General features: G+C 56.5%; 1 pseudogene across 1 annotated transcript in view; it reads left to right on the top strand.

Annotated features, from left to right (window-relative positions):
* The window catches only part of LOC144805976 (uncharacterized), a 138,189-nt pseudogene that overhangs the window by 88,929 nt on the left and 36,023 nt on the right, over positions 1–13,237 (top strand). Inside the window, exon 4 of the transcript XR_013605645.1 lies at positions 82–93. The product of XR_013605645.1 is annotated as an uncharacterized LOC144805976 (transcript). The remainder of the gene's footprint in view (positions 1–81; positions 94–13,237) is intronic.

Here is a 13,237-nt window from a genome sequence, read left to right as displayed (position 1 = left end):
GTACTTTGGTAAAGATCATTTTAAAATTTGTATATATTTTAACAGTCCGTTTTAAATTGCCATACTAACGGGACACTCGAGTGCAAGAATCGCGTTGCACCGGGGCTTGCTGCACACGCCTTCCATCCATCCCCGGCGCAGCCGATTAGGGCGCTGACGACGCGGGGTAAAGGCTGTGGGCGCCATCTTGCTGGGAGGAAGGGTTGGCGGTCCAGTTGCAGGACGCCTCCCGCCCTCCCTGATACTTAAGGGGTGGTATTTACTTGGCACAGGACTTTGCTCATTTCTCCCCTGAGGCGGAAGCCGGGGGATCTACAATTCTATCTCTGTACTTTGGTGAAGATCATTTTAAAATTTGTATATATTTTAACAGTCTGTTTTAAATTGCCATACTAACGGGACACTCGAGTGCAAGAATCGCGTTGCACCGAGGCTTGCTGCACACGCCTTCCATCCATCCCTGGCGCAGCCGATTAGGGCGCTGACGACGCGGGGTAAAGGCTGTGGGTGCCATCTTGCTGGGAGGAAGGGTTGGCGGTCCAGTTGCAGGACGCCTCCCGCCCTCCCTGATACTTAAGGGGTGGTGCTTACATGGCACAGGACTTATTTCTACCCTGAGGCGGAAGCCGGGGATCTACAATTCTATCCCTGTACTTTGGTAAAGATCATTTTAAAATTTGTATATATTTTAACAGTCCGTTTTAAATTGCCATACTAACGGGACACTCGAGTGCAAGAATCGCGTTGCACCGAGTCTTGCTGCACACGCCTTCCATTTATCCCCGGCGCAGCCGATTAGGGCACTGACGACGCAGGGTAAAGGCTGTGGGCGCCATCTTGCTGTGAGGAAGGGTTGGCGGTCCAGTTGCAGGACGCCTCCCGCCCTCCCTGATACTTAAGGTGTGGTGTTTACTTGGCACAGGACTTTGCTCATTTCTCCCCTGAGGCGGAAGCCGGGGGATCTACAATTCTATCCCTGTACTTTGGTAAAGATCATTTTAAAATATGTATATATTTTAACAGTCCGTTTTAAATTGCCATACTAACGGGACACTCGAGTGCAAGAATCGCGTTGCACCGAGGCTTGCTGCACACGCCTTCCATCCATCCCCGGCGCAGCCGATTAGGGCGCTGACGACGCGGGGTAAAGGCTGTGGGCGCCATCTTGCTGGGAGGAAGAGTTGGCGGTCCAGTTGCAGGACGCCCCCCGCCCTCCCTGATACTTAAGGGGTGGTGTTTACTTGGTACAGGACTTTGCTCATTTCTCCCCTGAGGCGGAAGCCGGGGGATCTACAATTCTATCCCTGTACTTTGGTAAAGATCATTTTAAAATTTGTATATATTTTAACAGTCCGTTTTAAATTGCCATACTAACGGGACACTCGAGTGCAAGAATTGCGTTGCACCGAGGCTTGCTGCACATGCCTTCCATCCATCCCCGGCGCAGCCGATTAGGGCGCTAACGACGCGGGGTAAAGGCTGTGGGCGCCATCTTGCTGGGAGGAAGGGTTGGCGGTCCAGTTGCAGGACGCCTCCCACCCTCCTCTATACAGTATAAAAAAACAATGCCCTTCCGTCCGCGCAGCGGGCGCACCGGCGGCTTGCCAAAGGCAAGTCCGTCTGCGCCCGTCCATACCGGGCCAAGGGCCACAACCCCTGGACCTCATGGCATAGCTCGCCACCTTCCCTATTCACCTCTAATGTTGACTGACCTTCGTCCATCCCCCACAGATAAATGCACCAAGTATAACCTAGGGTCTACCTCAGATATTCCCGCTCTGGAATGCATGCATTGTGAGGCCACCATACCTTTAATGATTAACACAATTCACCGTATTAAACAGAAACATCCTAAAAGGATGATAATAGCGCTTACTAATGTTCGTTCATTAGGAAAGCATAGACAAGAAATATCAGATTTAGTCATAGATAGGAATATTGACATTTTGTTTATGACTGAGACATGGATGGACAAGTCGTCCGATCCAGACCTCGTGATTGCGGTCCCAAGTGGATTTAGAGTCCATAGATATGATAGACAGGGCAAAAGAGGAGGTGGGATAGCTATAATAGCTCGAGATACGTATAATATTCGGACCTCACCGATACCCTCGCTCACTTGCGAAGCAATGCAATTTGATATCCATCTATCCCCCACGTACAATTTTAGGGGACTGCTGCTATATAGACGGCCGGGAGCACGCTCCGGATTCCTCTCTGAACTCGGCACTATTTTGGAATCGCTGGCAATTGAGGAGTCATTAACAGTACTCGGGGACTTCAATTTCCATTTAGATAAAATTGATTGTTGGACTTGGGCCTTGTGGCAGGTTCACCCCTGAACTTTTTGCCTTGATTTCTGGTCTTTGCGCACTTTGACACTGTGGCGCAGTGTAAAGTGCGTGCTCTCCCTGAGTGCGTGTGTGAGATTGGCCTGCCCTCCCATAGGAATGCATGGGGAATGTCTGTGTCCCTGGTAGTTCCTGATGCGTGAGGTGTGCATGGTCAAGTTTGGTATGTGTGAACTCGGGGGAGTGAATGCTGCGAGATGGTGTATGCAGCATGTATGTGTCTAGAAGGGAAGTGCTACTTCTGGACATTGAGATATGTGTGCTGTGAGGGTGCTGGAGCGTGATTGCCTGGAGCTGGCTGGCATGCCAGGCTCCAGGAAGTCTGGATGGCTCTGCCCGGTGGTGAGTGTGAGATTAGCATGAGTGATGTGTGGGAGGAGTGTACCTGTGTCCTGGATGGGCTGGGTTTTCCCCACACAATGCTGGCTCCACCCCCCTGTGGTGTGTCTAACGACCCTTGCCTCCCCAGTGAATGAAATGGGTGGTTGGGCCATCAAGAGTGTTCCAGAACCAGCTGCGACTGGTTTCTCCCCCCACCCTGCACCTACAGACAAAGGATTGCTCTGTATAAAAAGAGGCTGTGACCTCTTGAAAAATGTTCTTGTTTGCCAACTTGAAACTACCAGGGGCGTGTTGCTGCTTGGGCCCAGGGGGAAGACTTGCCTCCCCTGGGCCCTGCCCAGCCTCTGGATGCCTTCTCCCTCTGGGGTCTTTCTGCCTTGCCTTGATGCCCTGGAGGACTTTTCTCTGCTGTGCTTGTCCCTGGACTTGTGGGGCTTCTTTGCCCTGCCCAGCTCCTGGATGCCAGAGGGACTTTTGCTGGACTTCTGGGCTTCCAAGTGCCTGGAAGCGCTTGATTTCTCCTGCAGCGCTGGGAGCGCTTTATTTTGACATATAGCGCTAGGAGCGCTTCACTTTTCACCTAGCGCCTGGAAGCGCTGTAATTCCTGCTAAAGCGCTGGGAGCGCTTTCCTTTTCCTTAGCGGCTGCCCACACCGCAAATAACCGTTTATTTTGCCCCTAGCGCACCTTGGCGCTTTGTCGCCCTTGTCGCGCCCTGAGCACTTCATGCTCGTCAGCCGGTGCCCACCCGGTATGGTCCCCGGATCACCGCCGCAGCTGTGGGTCAAGGAGAAGCTGGGGAAAGCAGCCGCCCGCCCGGGCCGTGCTGTGATTGGTCCAGCAGGCCGAGCCTCCTGATGATGCCTTCCCGGGGCCGCGCCGTGATTGGCTTGCCGGCCCGGGATTCCCTGATGACGATTTCCCCAGGCCGCGCCGTGATTGGCTGCCGGCCCGAGGGAATTCCCCTGTCCCGCCCCCGCCGGGGAGCGAGGCGGAAGCAGGCAGTGGTGCGAGCGTTGCGGGGCTCCCGTGACCAGGAGGGAGCTCCGGATACTGATTTATCCAGGAGCCACGAAGGCTCCATGTCGAGGCCCGGTCCCGAGATGGGGGACCGGGTGAGGCAGAGACCGGCGCGTCTAAAGCCCCGGTGGAGGAGGAGAACCGCCGCCAAGCGCCAGAGTCCGGTGAGTGCCTTACAGGGGAGGAGGGGCGTCGGGGCACATTGTCGGTGCCCGCCCCTCCCCTCCAGAGCGAGCCTTGTGGTGTGGAGAGGCCCGTGAGGCCTCCGGTGATGCTAAGTCCCCCGAGAGGGACTCCGCCCGTTTTGCCCACGAGCCCCGAGAGGCTCCCCTGGCCCCACATTGTTACCCGAGCCCTGGGAGGTTCTTGACCCATTTGGCCATATCGAGTCCCCAGAGGGGGGACTCCAGCGAAGGCCCCCCACCCTATTCACGAGCCCTGAGAGGCTCAGGGGGCATATTCGTTCTCGGGTCCCCCGTGAGGGACCCCAACAGCCCAGTGAGGCTGCATCTTTTTGTTTTAGAGCCAGAGGGCTCAGTTGGGCACAGTCCTTGTCCTGAGGGGCCAGTGAGGGCCCCTGTCGCAGTTCTGTTTCCAGCTGCCCAGCAATTAGTGGGCAGCTGCACCGTGTAGGTCTTTCTTCCTCCCTAGGGACATGTTCTGGACTTTAGGAGTGAGGCGCACTCCTTCATCCCTGGCCTTTCCCCAGCTGCGCAGCACTTAGTGCCAGCTGCAGCGTTTAGGCCCCCCTGTCCTGTCCCTCAGCTGCCCAGCAAGTAGTGGGCAGCTGCTACGTTTAGGTTCTGGCGCAAGTGGCACAACCTGGACCCTGGCCTTTGATGTAAGTTCAGGTTACTGTGATTTCTGCAAAGTGCTCTTTGCTGCACCTCTGAATGTGTTGTTGATACATTATGTGCCCTGTTCCCTACACCGCTGAACGTGTGTTGATGCGTCATGTGTCCCTTACACCGCTGAATGTAGGTTCTGCATCATGTGTTTTGTCCCCAGGTCTATGCCCCTACTTGTATTGTGATACTGAGGTGGTTGTTCTTGCTAGTGCAGGTGGTGCTAGTAAGGTCCTGGTTCCCTGCGTGATCTGTTCCTAGGGTGGTTAGGATTGCGTAGGGGGGACTTACCAGTTACCAGTGGGTACTGGTTGTGTGCTTTATGTCCTATTTTGTGTTACAGTGATGTTCTGTTATGTACTAAGTGATATTCCAAGGGCTTGATACTGAGCTTGCCCCCTGACCAGAGTCCCAGGACCAGTGGACTCTATGGTGCCTTCCCTGCCAAATTGCTGGGACTTGTCTGATCTCCCTGGGCCCCTGGGGCCTCGCTGAAGTGTGCCTCGCTCATTCCCCTCGGCAGCTCGTGCCGGCTGCCCGTCCAAGCCTCGAGCCGCGCCGCTCTCCCCTGAGCCGCGCCGCTTCGCTGGGCTGCCCGCATCCTGCCTCCCCCTCCTCTTCTGAGCCGCACACATTGGTCGCCCCAGAGAAACGCTTGTACCTTGCCGGCCGCCCGTCCAAGCCTCGAGCCGCACCACTCTCCCCTGAGTCATGCCGCTTCGCTGGGCCGCCCGCTCAAGTTTACTAAGGAGGTCACTCGCATTATCCCACGCAACCAGGATGGGAGGTACTGTCCGTTAGGCTCTATGTTCTAAGTTCTAGGCCTACAAGTATTGTATTCTACGTTCAGAAAGTGCTATTCCTGACAGTGGTCCAGGTGGCCCTGTCTTGTAAATAATCCCTTGTAAATTCTGCCCGTGCCTCTGGCACATTGTAAAGTGTGTTTTATCTGGGGGCGTGGCTTGGCAAGCCACGATGGCGGCTGTGTCCTGCTGAGGCTCCGCGATCGGGCTAGCATCGTGCCCACTTCCTAAGATCGTTGGGAGCCTCAGCCTACAAAAATCACTCCACTGAGGCTTACCTGCGGTGAGCGTCCTCTGGCTGAGCTGCGGGGGCTGCGGACGAGCGTCGGACACCGTCCCGTCCCTCATCGACGCCGGAGCCGAGCGCCGAATGTCCAAGATGGCGGGCGCGGCTCCTTCTACCTGCGGTGGACGCCACTGAGGACCTATCCCCGAGGCGGCGGCCCTCAACGGAGAGGACGGCTGTTGGCCCCGGTGCCCCAGCGGGGAGCGGAGTAACCGCCTCACGGGCTCCTGAACCGAGCCGGACTAACTATTGCGGGAGCGGTCCAGCGCACAAGATGGCGGCCGCTGTCCCGAGGGATAACTGCATCGGCGCTCCTGCGTGACCGGGAGCCTACCCCAGCACTGTTCAGCCCGCCGCCGCGGACCAGGAGACATTAACGGAGGTACCGCCTATGTGACGCTGGGACCCCCCGGACGGCCTCGATCCCACCTGGAGGCGGTGAGTGTCGACCCCTCCTCCCCCCCCTCTCCTCCTGTGAATCTCGGCGCCAGTGACCCGGCGGCCTCCTGCCCCCGCTGGGGCCCGCCGAGGGGTCGTGGACGGCGTTGGCCCTTGCTCAAGGGGCGGGGGGGAGCCAGAACGCTCCTACTACATTGCGTGGCCCGGTGGACCCGGGTGCCTGGCCCTAAGATGGCGCCCGCAGGGACCAGGGCGCCCTGATTGGTGTGGACTCCTCCCTGCAGACATGATGCTCCACTGACCCCGAGGCGAGAACACACCACACCGGGGTCGCTCATCAACCCGAGCCCCCACCCCCCGAACCCTGATCGCCTGCTCCTCGGCCCCCGGGGTCGCCTGAGGGGGCGGAGCCCGACCTTACTTACGAGCACCCTATCTCCGGGGAAGCCTGGACTGTGGAAGCAATGCCCTTCTGATGCGTATCCCCTGACGCCAGGGCTGTCACCCCCTTGCAGCCGCAAGTTACTCTTCGCGCCCCGAACTGGCAGGGGTCCCCTAAAAGGAAGACAGTGATTGCCCCGGGACCAAGAGGGACTAGAAGCCCGACCTGCACCGAGCTGCTGCCTACCCGGATACGCAGAGGAAGGGTGGCCGGCTGACTGCGGGGTGCACGGAGGCCCGGGCCCTCCCCATCTCTGACTGCACTCATGGGGAAAACGAGGCCCACGCAGACGACGGCTGTCCCCGAGACGGCCCCCGAGAGAATGCCGCAAACGAGAACATGGACGCAAGCCAACGCGTCGCAAACCGACCCCACACTGTCGCAAAGTTGGATCAGGTGTTGGCGGCAATTGAATTGTCCCGCCTATCAATGGAGGAGAGATTGGGCGTCCTGACAACGGACATCAGTTTAATCCGCGACGACCATCGCAAGTTGGCGGACAGAGTGAAAGACGGAGAACGGATTGTGACTGAGCTGCAGCCTGCGGTGAAAACACAGGAGGCGGAACTGAAGGGGGTCCTGCACCGCGTGGCGGCCCTCGAGGAACGCACAGTGGACCTGGAAGGGCGCTCGAGACGCTGTAATATCCGCGTTCTGGGCTTGCCGGAAGGGATTGAGAACTCGGACCCTCTGACATACATGGAGCTCTGGACCAAATCTTTCACACCGGAGGCGGAAAGGTCGGCATATTTTTCCATTGAAAGAGCCCATAGGGTTCCGGCCCGGGCACCCAAGCCGGGCCTCCCTCCGCGACCCATGCTGGCTAAATTCTTGCATTTCCGAGACCGCGATGCGGTGCTTCGTGCGGCCCGAACGGCGGGCCCCCTCCAAGTGGAAGACCAGCACGTTATGGTGTTCCCGGACTATGCCCGAGAGATCCAACTCCAGCGTTCCACCTACCTAGACGTCAAGAGGCGTCTCCGCGCAAATGATCTTCAATATTCCCTGCTGTTCCCGGCCCGCCTGAAAGTACTGCACAAGGGGAAAGCCCTCTTTTTCAACACGGCGGAGGAAGCACAGGATTGGACTGAGTTTCACTGCCCAATAATCCCTAATCCTGGACCCCAGAGAGCACGCAACAACGACTTCAGACGCCCCAGACGACGAGGTGCGAGCCGTGCTCGATCAGGCCGCCCCAAAAGCCAGACATCATCCCCCACGGGCTCACCCGACCTCACGCAAATCATGCAGGAGCGACGAGATGCCTTGAGAGCGGTGATCGAACTGCACACGTCACCCATAGCGTCAGATTTGGAGGGTCGACCGCACCTGTTCACCCCTGAGAAAGACCAGGACAGTGACGGAACAATGTCGGGGATTGGACCAATCTCCTCCCCCCTTGTTACGACGCACACCTTGGAAGCTACCCTGGCCGACCGACCTGGCACCTCTTCATGATGGATGAACTTTCCACTATTATATCCTTCTCATGGTGGCCTATTGTATTGCGCGACGTCTAGGAGCCTAGACTGCTTTGTCTAATAACTGTGAGCGCTTGCGAGCGATAGTCGCTTCTCCTACAAGAGCCCGACCCGCGCACAGGCCCAGCAGCGACACACGCTGCCGCCCCCGCTGTTATTCGTTGTATTTTTCTCCCCTAGTGGGACACTAGTTTGGATATGCCACCCCCGGTGAGATATCCTCAGTATTGGGACTGTTTCCCACCCAAGGTTCTATCTGTTGTTAATTCCCTTAGTCCCTCCCCCATGATTGTGGAAGCTTGGCGCACTAGGAGTACACGTGACACATACTCACTGGCGGCCGACGGGGGCTGCAGGGGGGTCCCTCTCCCACTCACGACACCGTACGAATGGCAGACTCACGTTCAGACATTAATGTCCTTACACTGAATGTGCGAGGTCTACACACACCCAGCAAACGCTACTCTGTTTACTCATACATTAGACGTATGTCAGCCAGTATTGCATTTTTGCAAGAGACACACATGAACACTACCGAACTCACTCGCTTGCAGGTCAAATGGCGAGGGACCCTCTGTGCCACTCACTATTCAGCGTTTGCGCGAGGCGCGTTAATTTGGGTCAGGCCAGGTACACCCTTCCGAGAGCTCTGGCGGGTGGTGGATAGAGAGGGCAGGTATGCGTTTCTAGAGGGGATACTCGATGGCCAGGGTATACTCCTTGGTAGCATTTACGCCCCCAACACGGACCAGGATACATTTTGGGACCACCTCACGGGCGTTTTGGCCCAGTTCACTACAGTTCCGTGGGTATTGGGAGGTGACTTTAATTGCACACTGGACCCCACCATGGACCGCTCGCATCCTCCCCCGCACACTCCCCGGCTCCCCGACAGGCAGAACTCTTCAGGGCATGGACCGTGCACTGGGCAATCACTGACGCATGGCGACACCTGCACCCACTGGCTCGCATTTACTCCTTCCACTCGATTCCACATAACCTCAGGGTCCGTCTGGACCGTTTCCTCTGCTCTGCACCAATCCTCCCTAAGATCACATCCACAGATTACCTAGGTCGGATCCTCTCGGATCATGACGCTCACATCATCCGTCTAACCTGGCGCCCCCCACACCCGCCTGTCCCCACCTGGCGCCTCCCTAGGGACTGCCTTTCAGATCCGGTATTCAGAGACACACACGAAACCAGCATCCGCGACTACTTTACGCATAACACAAACACGGCATCGTCGGTACTGGTGGAATGGGACGCGTTTAAGGTGGTGGCGCGGGGAGAATGCATCAAGCAGGTGGTGGGAGTCCGACGCACCTTGGAACGGACGCTCCAAGCTACAGAACAATCTCTGGCCGCACTCACTAAACGGCCTGACGACTCGGTGGAACACGCCGTGCTCACGGCCAAGGCTAAGACGGAGTATCAGACTGCCTGCGCTGACCTCCGAAGATACAATTTTAGGGCTTACTCCTCTAGGGTGCATAAGGACAGAGACAAAACTGGAGCACTACTGGCCTGGATGGCGAGGCAGGATACCGAAATCAGGCCTAACACGGATATTGTCGATCTAGACGGTGTACTGGTGCGCTCGCAGGCCGAGATCCTCCTAGCGTTCCAACGTCACTATACACAAGTGTACGGGACCCCGGCCCAATACTCCCCATTCTCTGTGGATCGTTTTTTGGATCCACTGACACTGCCCGCAATATCGGATGTAGACAAGCGTGCCCTGGACGCCAGGATAAAACCCTCTGACATCACCCAGGCAATTCGTGCCATGTCCCGGAATAAAGCGCCGGGACTGGACGGCTTCCCGCTGGAGTACTACTCGACATTCTCTCCCCTAGTGGTCCCCCATTTGTCACGGGTGTTCGGGGCGTCTCTTCATCTGGGGAGGTTATCCCAGTCACTGCGGGAATCCGTGATTGTCACCTTTCCCAAACCCCACAGAGATCCACTCCACATGGGGTCGTATCGCCCCATCACGCTCCTGTCGGCCGACTGTAAAATCCTGGGGAAAATTCTGGCTGATCGTTATGCGCAAGTCATGCGCCCGCTGGTCCACCCCGACCAATGCGGCTTTGTTCCGGGGAGGAACACCTCCCAGAACCTCCGCCGAATCTTCCACGTTCAAGACCAGATACGTGGCAGATTTCCCCGCGCCGCCTGCCTTATTATGGACCTGGAGAATGCGTTTGACACCCTCACCTGGCCCTATCTCTTCTCAGTCTTGCAGCGCCTAAATATCGGCCCGACGCTAATAGCGTACACACGCCTCTTGTATACCGACTTGACCACACGGGTACGTATCGGGAATCGTATATCGCCAGCGTTCGCAGTCTGACGAGGCACAAGACAAGGGTGCCCCCTGTCGCCTCTCTTATTCACGCAAGCAGTCGAACCGCTGGCGGTTCGGCTCCGTCAGGAAGGTGTGGATTGGGGCATCCCACTTGCGGACAGCACGCATTGCGTATCCATGTACGCGGATGATCTTCTCATATACGTCCGAGACATCGATACGGACCTGACCCCTATAGGGGTGACGCTGGCGGACTTCGCAGAGGCCTCGGGACTACAGGTGAACTGGGACAAGTCCACAGTTTACCCCTTACACCCGAGCCTGCCCCCCCGGGAAGTCGGGCTCGGAGCGCATAACCTCTCATGGTCTGCAGAAGCCCCCCGGTACCTCGGTGTCCGCTTGTACCATTCCCCAGCTGGCCTTTTCGAGGGGAATCACCGCAAGGCACTTGCCAGCCTGCGCCCGGCGGTCGCTTTCTGGAATAAACTCCCACTGGCCCCGATAGGAAGGATAGCTCTGGCCAAAATGGTAATGCTCCCCCGACTCCTTTACCACTTCACGAATCTGCCGGTAATACCACCCAGATCCTTCTTCCGCGACGTAGACTCCCTCCTAGGGACCCTTATTTGGGGCGAGGGCCGCCATAGGGTCGCCCTAAAAACCCTCCAGCTTCCCACGACGATGGGAGGACTCGGAGCTCCGTCCTTTGAGTCATATTTCCTCGCGGCACAACTCCAATGGCTGTCATACTGGACAGCGGATCGTTACCCTCAGGAGACTGTCACCTCGACCGGCAGAATCGCAACCCCGGAACTCACCCGTCTTCTTCTCCCGGGCACCAAGCCGCGGCGCACGTATCCCCTCCAAGTGGCGATGGCGCGCCGGTGCATGATGCGGATCCACCGAATGTCCCCCAATAGACCTCTGTACTCCCCGTTGTTGCCATTCATAGGCAGCCCCAGGCAAGACTCCTACTTCACGGCTCCGTGCGTCACCGAATGGTCGCAATGTGGCATCACGGATCTGGAGTCGCTCTTTGAGGAAGGCCAGTTAAAATCACTTGACCGCCTGACCGCTGAATACGGGCTCCCCCCGGGCCAATTTCTCAGATATCGACAGCTGATTGACGGATACCGGCCCCATTTTAACCTCCGTACTGGCGAGCCAGACACGCATCCAGTGATACACGCTGTCCTGCGTATGGGGGTGGGACGCCACTTAGTCACCTGGCTGTATAAATCCATCCGGGAACTCTCACACGCACCCCTGATGACCTTGCGGGCTACATGGGAGGAGGACATAGGTCGCGCGCTACACGACTCGGAGTGGACTAAAGCGCTCGGAGCCCCAAAGCGCGTCTCTAGGAACGCCCGCTTCAAGAACATCCAATACTATATCCTACACAGGGCGTACCTCACCCCAGCGCGATTGCAGAAGTTCTATCCCTCCACACCATTCCTGTGCCCCAGATGCTGCTCCCCTGCTGCAGACTTTCGCCACATGTTCTGGAGCTGTCCCGACCTTCACCCCTTTTGGCGAGCGGTACACAACACACTGTCAGAACTGACAGGTCTCACTACACTATCCACCTGGGAATCTAGCGCGTTAGGCATCTTTCATGTCCCTAAGAAAGCCCCGGTACATAGAAGCTTTGTGTCCTTGCTGGTGAACAGATGCATAGCCATGCGCTGGCGATCCCCGGAAGGTCCCCCTATAGCAGCATGGACGGGGGCGGTCAGTAAATGGGCGGTGGCGGAAGAAGATGCCCTTAGAGAAGAAGAAGCCAGGGGTGCGCGTAAATTTCCCATATCCATGGAATGGGCCATGCTCCTCTACAATTTCCGACAGTCCACGCAAGTGAGTGACACACCTACTCCTCCCCCCCCCCGGTCCGAGAAGACCGTTGACGTCTATCTGGTGTCCCCCTCCCCGGGGTAGGTTCCTGATGCCCCCTGCATCCTGATTGACTTCCCACCCTTCTGAAGTGCAAGCTGAATAGCTCCTTGGGCCCCCCCCCCCCCCGGCGCCCATCACCGGTATTTCGTCCACGCTAGCGCCCACATGCTTCCCCCCCACAGTTTTGTCCCCCCCCCCGTTTTCTGGTAGCACCATTATATGGGCTGTACAGACCCCGATCCAACGCCCTCGAGACGGGACTTTATATTCCTGTAATCATTCACTATCCTCCTGGCTATGCAGGCTCACTGCCTCCTAACCTGCAAACATGATTGCTCAATATGTACTGATTACTGGAGGAACTGTATATTTGTACCAGATGTATAAACAAAAAACACGTTGCACGCATGGCTGAATGTTGAGGCCACGTCAGCGGCTTATTTACACTGTACCGTATACTCTGATGCAACAATAAAACAAATTTCAAAAAAAAAAAAAAAAAGAAAGTGTGTTTTATCTAATGTGTTTGGTGTAATACAAAGGCTATTTTTATATAACCTTGTGTGGAGTTTCCTTTGTGGTGGGCCTTTGGGTGTTGTTGCTGGGGTGCGTGCGCAAATACTTAACTTACATCGCCTCCAAGTTTAGCCTTGCTGCTCGCGCCACGTTACCTAGAGGGTGAGCAGGGGTTATCTTGGCGTGTAACTCCCTTGCCCTGACTTGGGAGTGGTTGTCTCTGACTGACTTTGGCGAAAGCCCTGGCCAGCCAGGGATCCCATTTCCAACATTGATGATAATGACACACTTTCTCTTTTGTCTGATATGGAAATCTTGGGGCTTACTCAATTGGTAAACTGGCCCACTCATGATGCAGGGCATACGTTGGACGGTATCTTCTCCAACCTAGAAGATATCCAGATAACCAATATCCTCCCGATACCCTGGTCTGACCATCATGTAGTCCTAGGTTCAATTATAACTAATGAGACTCCCATTACTAGGACACTTCCTCTTAGTCGTGAACCATTTAAGGCTTGGAAAGATATTAACAACCCAAGCCT

Source organism: Lissotriton helveticus, assembly GCF_964261635.1.
Source record: "Lissotriton helveticus chromosome 1_1 unlocalized genomic scaffold, aLisHel1.1 SUPER_1_unloc_37, whole genome shotgun sequence".
Classification (NCBI taxonomy): domain Eukaryota; kingdom Metazoa; phylum Chordata; class Amphibia; order Caudata; family Salamandridae; genus Lissotriton; species Lissotriton helveticus.
This window is presented reverse-complemented; position numbering and strand designations above follow the sequence as displayed.